Genomic DNA, 10,978 nt, shown 5'->3' on the forward strand with positions numbered 1-10,978 from the left:
TACATCTGTTGGTCAACATACATACGTACGTTTGTAAGTTGAAACAGATGGAATAAAAACCCCTAGTGAGGCGATTAAGCAGACATTAGCTGATATTCGCTAAGTGTGAAAACTCACCATAGAAGAGAGCGCTTGGAGATCTGTCGCAAGGTAGAGTGGGAAAAAGGGGGGGCTGAAAGTTATACATTTTATGTAGTGACATTGAGTTCAGTTTCTGGAGAAAGGGAAGTGTGGTGCGACACTCATTTATTGACAAACTTGAACATTTCATTGTCTGATAATTATATTCTCATTTTCAAATGGATTCGAAGTCACCGTTAAAATTGGATTCTCTAGACTTGTGTTGACAATTATTGATAAGGACTAATGAAGAGTCAGACAGAAGTAGATTAAGGTGGACACTTATCTAATATGATCTCGTGGAAGAGTAATGGTAGTTTAATGGTTTTTGTGAGATGTTCTTTAACTCATTTTATTCCATTTTCATGTTAGCTATTTTGGGAAATAAAGATTATATTTTTGCAATAGCGGAAGTTTGAATTCGCCTAGAGTTTTTAATACCTGATTTTCAGTTAGCTACGCTTTCCAGTTAGGGTTTCTCTCCTATTATTTAAACAGGGGGTCGTTTTGACCATCGTAAGATATTTATTACAAAATAGATGGAACTGAAAGACACCAGTTAGGTCGTCTCCCGAAGTAGAGGAGGACAACACATCCTACCTTGCTGAACGATCACGTGATCGTGGACACGAACGATCAAACCTAGAGAAACTGATCGTCTAAGTACCAAATCCCTCCTGGGACCTAACCCTCTAACAAATGTGACATGTGGTCAATGAATAGGTTTACCCGTCTCGTATACTGGTTCCTCAACACGTAAGACCTAATTATCATTCGTTACTTTTCTCCGAGACTGCCAATGTTTCTAGAAAAAGTACCACTTCCACCTAACCGTATAGTTCAACGATGGCCTTATATAGTGCCTGGATGAAATTAATAAGGTTGTAATGTAACCAAGGCAAATCTTTTTAGCTTTGCTCAAACCACCGGCACTGTATGGGCATCACCGTTCTTCATTGTTTTGCATATGTGAAAATAGAGGATTTTTGTCCAGATTTAATGGATTTAAATTTGTCCTCGTCTCCATTAGGACTAAATCTCTCTCTCTCTTCTCTCTCTCTCTCTCTCTCTCTCTCTCTCTTACAAACACACACACACACACACACACACACACACACACACATATATATATATATATATATATATATATATATATATAAATTAATATATATATATATAGATAAATAATAATCTATATATATAAATATACGTGTATATATATATATATATATATATAGTATCTATATATATATATATATATATATATCTATAAATTAGTATATAATCTAGTATATAGTATATATATATATATATATATATATATAGTATATATATATATATATCTATATATATATATATATAGATATAGATATCGATATCTTATATAATACTAGATATATATATATATATATATAGATATCAGATATCTATATCATATATATATAAAAATATATAATCTATATATATATATATATATATATATATATATATATTATATAGAACGATATATATATATATATATATATAGATATATATATGATATATATATATATATATATTAGATAATATATATCATATATATAGATATCTTATATATATATATATATATATATATAAAATAAGTATCTATATCTATATATATATATATATATCTATATATATATATAATATATATATATATATATTATATATTTTGTTATATATATATTATATATAATTATATATCTATATATATTATTAATATTATTATATTATATATATAGATATATATATATTTAGATATAGATATCGATATCTATATATATATATATAATATATAATAAGATATATATATATATATGTTATATATTATAGTATCGATATCTATATCTTATACAATATTTATATATATATATATATATATATATATTATATATATATAGTATGTATATATCATATATATATAGCTATAGATATATATATAATAGATATATTATATATATATATATATATATATTATAGAGATATATATTATATATATATATAGATATATATATATATAGAATATATATATATATATTAGATATCTATATCTAGATATATATTTTATATATATAATATATATATATATGTTCTATATATATAGATATTATATATATATATAGATATATATATATATATATAATATATATATATATATATATATATCTATATATATATCTATATATATATATATATATATATATATATATATATATATATATATATATATATATATATAGATATATATATAGATATATAGATTTATATCATATATCTATATATATATAGATATATATATATATATATATATATATATATATATATATATATATATATATATATATATATCAGATGGTAACGTAATTTTTCAGTATTTAGTCAACTTTGTGATTTTGTTAACATTTAATATTAAGGCATTTAGTATTTAAGTATTTATTTTTAAGGAAATTTGTATTGTATATATTACGAAAGTTAAGTTGTAGTGTGGTGATTTTGCGCCTCCTCCCCGCTCGTTAAAGTTTTTGAATTACCCTTTTAACACTCATATCTTTTTTGTTTACGTTTGGGTACGTGACTCGAGTCCTCGGTGAGGGAGGTGAGAAGAGACAGTGTTTGGGCAGACAGTTCGGGCTTTCTACAGAGGCTGTCCTTTTTTTGATCTGCAGCTGCCGCACTTACAATATTTTATCAACGCTTTTGGGAGTATTTTGAACCGTCCTTCGCAGGTACACATCTGGCCACCTGCGGTGTTGTGTACGCTGTACTCGACGTATTTTGAGTCCTGTCCTTAGCAGGTACACTTCTGGCCACCTGCGGTGTTGCGTCCTGCTTGTATTGCAGGTGATTTGTGCCACCTGTGGCCTTGTCTTGCTGCCACCTCAGTGGAAGATTTTTCCTGAGGTGTTAGGAGCATTTGCCTACTCCAGGACGCCTTGGAACTTATTGCAGCTGTGGGGTCCTTGATGCCCGTCAGAAGTCAAGTAGGGAGACAGATCCTAGGTAAGCGTTCCTTTTTGTATGGTCGTGCAGGACCTCTCGACTCCTCCTTCCTGGTGCTTCTGTGCTCCCCTGTTAGCAGAGTTCTGGAATTATTGGGATCACGGCCTACTGTAGTCTGGGATCACGGACTCCCCTTCTGAGTGTGAGGAGATATTTTTTTTTTATTATTATTTATTTATAGAGTTATATCTTATAATGAACTGTTGAGACAGTTGGAATTTGTTGCACCTTTTGTTTGTTTTGTTATAATTAAAAATTCTGATGATGTTAACAGCCTCGTGGCTTTTATATTATTGTTTATATTAATAAGTTTGTAGATTATAAAACATAGGTAGGAGATTAAGTGTTTTCTCCTGTTACTCTTCGACTTCCTTCCCAACCTATTTAGTTATAGGTATTGGTTATTTTATTCATTTTGATCTGGCCAGTTATATTGTATATTTTGATGTCTTTGCATTCATGTGTTTCTCTCTATTATCTCTGTTTAGGGCTTACTTTTTAATAGTTAGGAATCCCAAGGGATTATTTAAGGCCTAGAGTTTGTCCTTGGCAGTCACAAGGTTGACTTTGATTATTTTTGTCTGTTAATAAATATTGTTGAGTTTTCCTGAGTGTTTTCGTCTCCATTGACCATCTTTTGCTGGATACTCTGTAACAACACCGAGTGTACATCCTTTAGTGCAAACAAACCTGCACCACGGCCCAAACAAGGGTCGTAACAATATATTATCATATAGATATAGATATTATATATATATAGATAGATTATTATGAGAATATATATATACATACGTATAGATTATACATACATACATATATATTATATATTATATGATATATATGTGTTATATGTGTTTGTATGTTTGTATGTATACATGCATAAATGTATGATGTATGTACTCTTCATATATATATATATATATATATATATAGACTTTATATATAGTATTTATATATATAATATTTAATATTATTATAATATAATTATATATATATGTATATATTATATATATATATATTAATAATTTAATTATATAATATTATATATAATATTATTATAATATATGTATATATATATATATATATATATATATATATATATATATATATACATATTTATTTATTTATAAGTATGTGTACGCTTGTATGTATGTATGCATGCATGCATATTTGAGGTCTGTATGAAAGTAGTATTTTTATCTCAGGAGGCCACGAAAACGCTGCATACACTACACAATTATACATTTTGATGAACAGTGGTTTATAATATATATTGACCCTGGTGAGTGTGGGTAGGTCACAAACGTGTTTACATGTGACGTGCAGGTGTGACAAACGACGCAGGTGGTGTCTGAGACGCCCTCGTCCTTCGACAGAAATGACCTGCCTGGTCTCCAGCTCGCTGTATACCTTCCGCCTTCACCGAATCTGGTGGGCGTGGACGTTGGAATATTAGCTTGGAAAATAGGGCCACGGGATTATCCCAAGTCCTGACGGTCTCCAGTTCCTTCTTTCACTGACAATGGCGGATTTTGGAATCGTCCTTTATCACTGGCTGCTAAGACGTTTATCCACTTTCCCCTTCGACTTTTGACCGTCTATCACCGATCAAGCAGTGAATTGGAATTCTGTCAGGGGAGGGTATACGGGGCTAATCTCAGGCCCTATCCCCAAGGTCGTATTCCAGCGTTCCGGAACTAGAAAACAACAACTAGTCATTTTCGTCAAAGGGATTCCGGCATCTCAAATAATACCACCTACGTCGTCTGTCACACTGCTAGCTGCGCATGCGCCATCATATACGATTGTCACCTACCAAATGTTCATCTGATATGTATATATGATATATATATATATATATATATATATATATATATATATATATATATATATATAATATATATATGTGTGTGTGTGTGTGTGTGTGTGCGCGCGTGTTTTATGTGCGTTTTTGAGTGTATATAATTTACTATTCTTGAAATTTGGCAACTGCTCCAGTGAAGAGATCAACTCAGTTTCCTTCACTTGCAATAATAAAAGTGATCAGCAACGCCAGGAACAAGAGAAGAGTTGAGGTCGGGTGTTATTGGTAAGGTTTCCTTCAAGGATATGAATAATCCCGGGTAGGGCGACTACTTATAATGGAGACAATGTTTGTATAAAAGGTGAGTGGGAAATAGATACCAAATATAAAAATAACGGAGGAAATTCTGACGACACACTACAGTTTGTCAGGATGTCTAAATAAATTCTTATCTCTCGAGGAAGGACGTCCCAAGGTCAAAATATTATTTTTACCTGTAATAAAAAATATTATACATTAAATGAATGTAATAAGACATATACATTCCTATCTCTCGAGGAAGGACGTCCCAAGGTCAAAATATTTATTTTTACCTGTAATAAAAAATATATACATTGAATAAATGTAAATAAGATAAATAAATTCCTATCTCTCGAGGAAGGACGTCCCAAGGTCTAAAAATTATTTTTACCAGCAATAAAGAAAAATTATATATTAAATAAATATAATAAATAAATTCCTATCTCCGGAGAAAGGACGTCCCACGGCGTAAAAATTATTTTTACCAGTCATAAAAAAATACTATATACTAAATAAATATACCATGTGACACCAGAGAAGAAGGGAAAAGATTAAAAAGTATCAGGAGAGAGAGAGAGAGAGAATGACTTTGATATACCATAGTATATCTATAAAGACTGATATATAAATATGTACACTGATCTTGACCGTGCATGTGAAAATGACCTCCATAGGCACTCTACTAGCCTGTTTAAGTAGTGCCAAGGAATAGCCAGAATCCAGACCTCGAATAAAAATGTAAACCTGAAAATCTCTACGGGTTATAAAACGCATGTCTAACGACAGTCCCTGGCATCTTTGAATAAAATTATAAATGACTTTCATAATTACCTATTTTAGACAGCCAAACCTCGGTGCCTTGTCCAGCAGTTGAAGCAACAACGGGAAAATCGTAATTGTGAAAATAGACCTACATAATATTACTGCAGCTGAGGCAGCAATTACTTTTAATTTAGTTTAGTTTTTAAAGCAACACAAAGCACAGACATTATTACATACAAACTCAGACAATATTTAGAACAACGGAATCAAGACAAAAACACACACACACCAACACATAAAGTTAGACTAACTAAAACACCAGACTAGACACACTAAAACAAAGTTAAAAAGTTACTATTCTACCATTCTATAAAAGAGAACTATTGTTCGCTCATCAGTGATGATTTGTTTGAACGTAGGGAACACCGCAGAGAGCCCTCAAATAAGGTTGGTGGTAGACTATCGAACAACAATATCATTTGATGTGGTAAAAATCTTCTCTCCACCTCACAAACCAAATGTGGATGGCGAAACAAACTTCCTCTTGTTTCATATGAGTGTATTTGGAGATATGGAAGAAGTAAAATATCGTAATCTCAGTATACTTCCCACTCAGTAAAAGTCTTAAAAACTTAAAGAGATTGTATTTATAGAGACTCCTCAGCCTCAACAGCTTCAAATTATCGTACATTTCCATAGTCCACAACAGTGGGACATTATCAACCCATTTAACTCCCAAGATAGTTCTCAGCAAAATATTGACACAGTGACAGGAATTGAGTCTGGTGAGGTGACTGGCAGGCGCTGAACCCCAAACTATCAAATGGTTATTCAAGTATGGAAGGGCAAGAGCCTAGTACAAATTTACAAGCACGCGAGTAGGGACAACATCACGTATGCCAACTAGAGTTCCTGTTACTCGGCTGATGTGTAGGGTTACATTGCTAATATGTTTAGCAAAGGACAAAGTTCTTGTTATTGTTAGTCCCAAGTATTTAAATTCATTCACCCACTCTATGGCTTCTCCTGCGAAGAATATGTCAGGTAAATTCTTTGGCGGGCGCGAGTAAAAAAAACATTAACTTACTCTTTTTGGAGTTTGGCAAGAGTATATTAGCTTTTAGATATTTCTCCAAGTCTGAGAAGAGCTTTTTGATGTTATTAAATAATCCGTCTAAAGAGCATGACGTGACAACAAATGCTGCATCATCAGCAAATAACACAGTCTCAACTCCAACTGCCAATGGTAAATCATTGATAAATAAATTAAAACACAATGGGCCAAGAATAGAACCCTGCGGAACTCCGCAAGTAACAAGTTTAGAATCAGAGCATAGGCCATTTAAAAATACATACTGCTCCCTGTTCTGATAATAAGATTTCAAATATTCATGACACTGGCCTCTAAATCCGTAATGAGCCAGTTTCTGTAGTAGGATACTATGTGATACAGTGTCAAAAGCTTTTCTTAAATCTAAAAAGAAACACACACTAAACATTTTCTGATGGTAAGCCGTGAGTAGAGTAGAAAACAACTTTATGATAGCATGAGTTGTACTTTTCCCGCGGCGGAAGCCAAACTGACATGGGCTAAGCAATGAATGTACATCGATGAAACTTTCCATTCTTATGAGTGTAAGTTTTTCAAATATCTTAGACACTGTAGGTAAGACAGATATAGGTCGATAATTGTCCAAATTTGTGCTGGATCCAGACTTGTGAACCGGAGTAACCCTAGCCTTTTTTAAAGCATTTGGGTATTGTGGCACAGCAATTGATAGGTTATATAACTCAGCAAAATGTTGTGAAAATAAAAGTCCATTTTCCTTTAAAATTAGAGGTGATATATCCATAACCTTATTACCCTTATTTTATAACCTCTTTATTACACCCAAAACTTCAAAAGAATCGGTAGGATAAAGAAAACAGGTGGACATTATCGGTGCCGATAAAAATGCAGAGGTTGTGACAAACTACCAACCAGGGAAGCAGCAGCAGTAACAAAATACTCATTTGCATAATTGGCTAATTCACGTCCAGTTAATACCCGGTCAGACACCTCAGTACGCTCTAATGTAACCGTCTTCCTCTTATCCAAAACAGAATTCAGACAAGACCAGATCATACAAGAATTTTTGCCTGCCTCATAAAACTTCTTCATATAGTACAGACGTTTTGATCTACGTAAAACGTTGGTTAATCTGTTTCTGTGCCATATATAATGCAACTTAATGATTTTTCCTGCTAGGTAAAGCTTGTACAGTTTTGCTTTCTTCGCGATACACTGCTTGAGCTTAGGGGTCATCCAAGGAGCAGATTCTTTTATCTTTACTGTGTATTTTATCAGAGGAAATGCTCTTTTATAAAGCTCAAATATTTTTGAGAAATAAAGATCAAATGTTCCATTTATATTAGCATTAGTAAAAGTGAAAACAAAATGAAACAGCAACATCGCAAAGGTGACCTTCCCTCTCTCAACAGGGAAATGGGCCCTGTGAGATCCAAATCTGATCCAACAGGCTAAAGCTAGTGATTTGGTTTTGCGGATTAATTTTAGTTGGAATAGTTACAATAGGGCAGAGACCCAGTTCAAACATGCCACTCACAAAATAGTCAACATAACCGTACTTATTCATTTTAAAAAGGTTCATATTAAAATCACCACAAACAATAGCTGGTATATGAAGGCTGAGAACATTCCTTATGAAGGACGCAAATGAAAGAATAAAGTCATTATTTTTTACATGAGAAGTTGTGGGTGGATGATAAGTGGCAGAACATATCAGTTTTTTACAATTTATAATAAACTCAATAGTCAGCACTTCAAACAAGTGGTTTAAGAAGGAATACTCATTAATAATTCTGGTTTGGATAAATAAATTAATAAAAGTAAATAAATAATTAAATAAATGAATGAATAAAAATGAATTAATAAATAAAAAACATACATAAAAATAAATGACAATAAACAAATAAATAAAAATAAAAATAAATTAGAAAATAAGTAAATAAAAAATACATAAAATAAAAAATAAAAATAAAAAATAATCAATTAATATGCATAAAAAAACAATTGAATAGAAAATTAATAAATTAAAAACAAAAAACCCCAAAAAATAAGTAAACTATATAGAAATAAAAAAATGAATACATAAATAAATATATCAAAATACAAAAAATTAAAAAACTAAAGATAAAAAATAAATGAGTAAATAAATAAAAATAAATAAATGAATAAATAAAAATGAACAATAACAATAAAATAAACATCGTGCATAACCATATATGAATAAATAAAAAATAAATAAAAATTAAAAATAAAATTGAATATAAAAAAAATAAAATAAAATAATTACCATAAATATATAAATGAAAATAAAAAATAAAAATAAATAAAAATAACAAATAAACATATATAAATAAAATAGATAAATAGAATAAATATATAAATAATAAAAAAACAAAATAAAAATAAATAAATACATAAAAAATAGATAAATTACTAAAAAGTGAATAAATGAAATAAATAGATAAATAAATATTAAACAAAAATAAATAAACACATAAATAAACAAATATAAATAAATTAATAAAAAACAAATATATAAAATATATAAATATATGAGAGTAGATAAATTAATAAAAAATTGAATAAATAACCAATATAGAAGAATAAACGAATAAATAAAAATAACAAATAAATAGATAAATAAAAATGGATAGAAAATAAATAAAAAACAAAATCAACATTAGGGGAGAGGGCTCTTCCAGTTCTACTTACTGTCCCCCACTACTCTTCGAAGTAGCCATGAATCCCATGACAAAAGTACTACAGAAGATGGGCCCAAGCACGACTTCAGCTAGAGTTCCTTCGACTTGTGCAAAGTGCATAGGCACACCGGTTCCTGGTCGAGATGCCCCAAGAAAGCAACAGCGGTTACTGCCATTGCAATAACAAGGACGGACAATCCTTCAGTTCTAGTATACCCTACAGCGCAGGGCCCTGTATTTGCTGCAGAACATCTCTACAAGAAGACCCCTGATGTTTTGTGCGGGCGTGGTTCTTTATAACCCCCTCCTGGGCGTGGTAGGAGAGTCTCTTAGACAGTTGCATGCTGGTCATACACCTTTACACCTGGGTGGCTGTGCGATTAAGGCAGGCTTGTAGTAATTGTAATTTAATTTAAATGTTATTCATTACACATTCTTAAGGTAACTGTAATTGTAATTCTTCAAAGAAATCTCTGTTTAATATTAATTCTAGCTATAATAGAAATTTGCTAAACGTATCATGACGCCATACTACAGATATGACGTCATATACCGAAATATTTCTTGGAAATCAATAAAAATGTAAATATTTCTTGTGTTTTCTGAATTTATGGGACCAGACACCATAATTTAGCTATGTTAAAATGTCAATATAGTTAAATAGACCGCCTTCTCTCTTTAACAACTGAATCTTTTCCCTTCTGACAACTGAATCTTTTCCCTTCTACTCTACACCAGAGTAGAAGGGAAAAGATTGAGAAGTATCAGGAGAGAGAGAGAGAGAGAGAGAGAGAGAGAGAGAGAGAGAGAGAGAGAGAGAGAGACATCGATGACAATATCACAGTATATCTGTAAAGATGTAAATATATACCCTGCATGTGAAAATGACCTCCATAGGCGTTCTACTAGCCAGTTTAAGTAGATCAAGGAATAGTCAGTATCCAGACTTCAAATAAAAATGTAACCGTGAAAAACTCTACGAGTTTTACAACGAATGTTTAACCACAGCCTCTGGCATCTTTGAATAGAATTAAAATTAACTTTCATAATTACCTGTCTTAGACATGCCAGCCTTCATCGCGTTGTTCAGCGGTTTAAGCAATAACGAGAAAATCATAATTATGAAAATAGATCTACAAATTATTACTGCAGCTGAGGCAGCAATTACTTTTAATTTAACATGTTTAAAAGATGGTTTAC

This window comes from Macrobrachium nipponense, chromosome 25 (assembly GCF_015104395.2).
Source record: "Macrobrachium nipponense isolate FS-2020 chromosome 25, ASM1510439v2, whole genome shotgun sequence".
In the NCBI taxonomy this organism is placed as follows: domain Eukaryota; kingdom Metazoa; phylum Arthropoda; class Malacostraca; order Decapoda; family Palaemonidae; genus Macrobrachium; species Macrobrachium nipponense.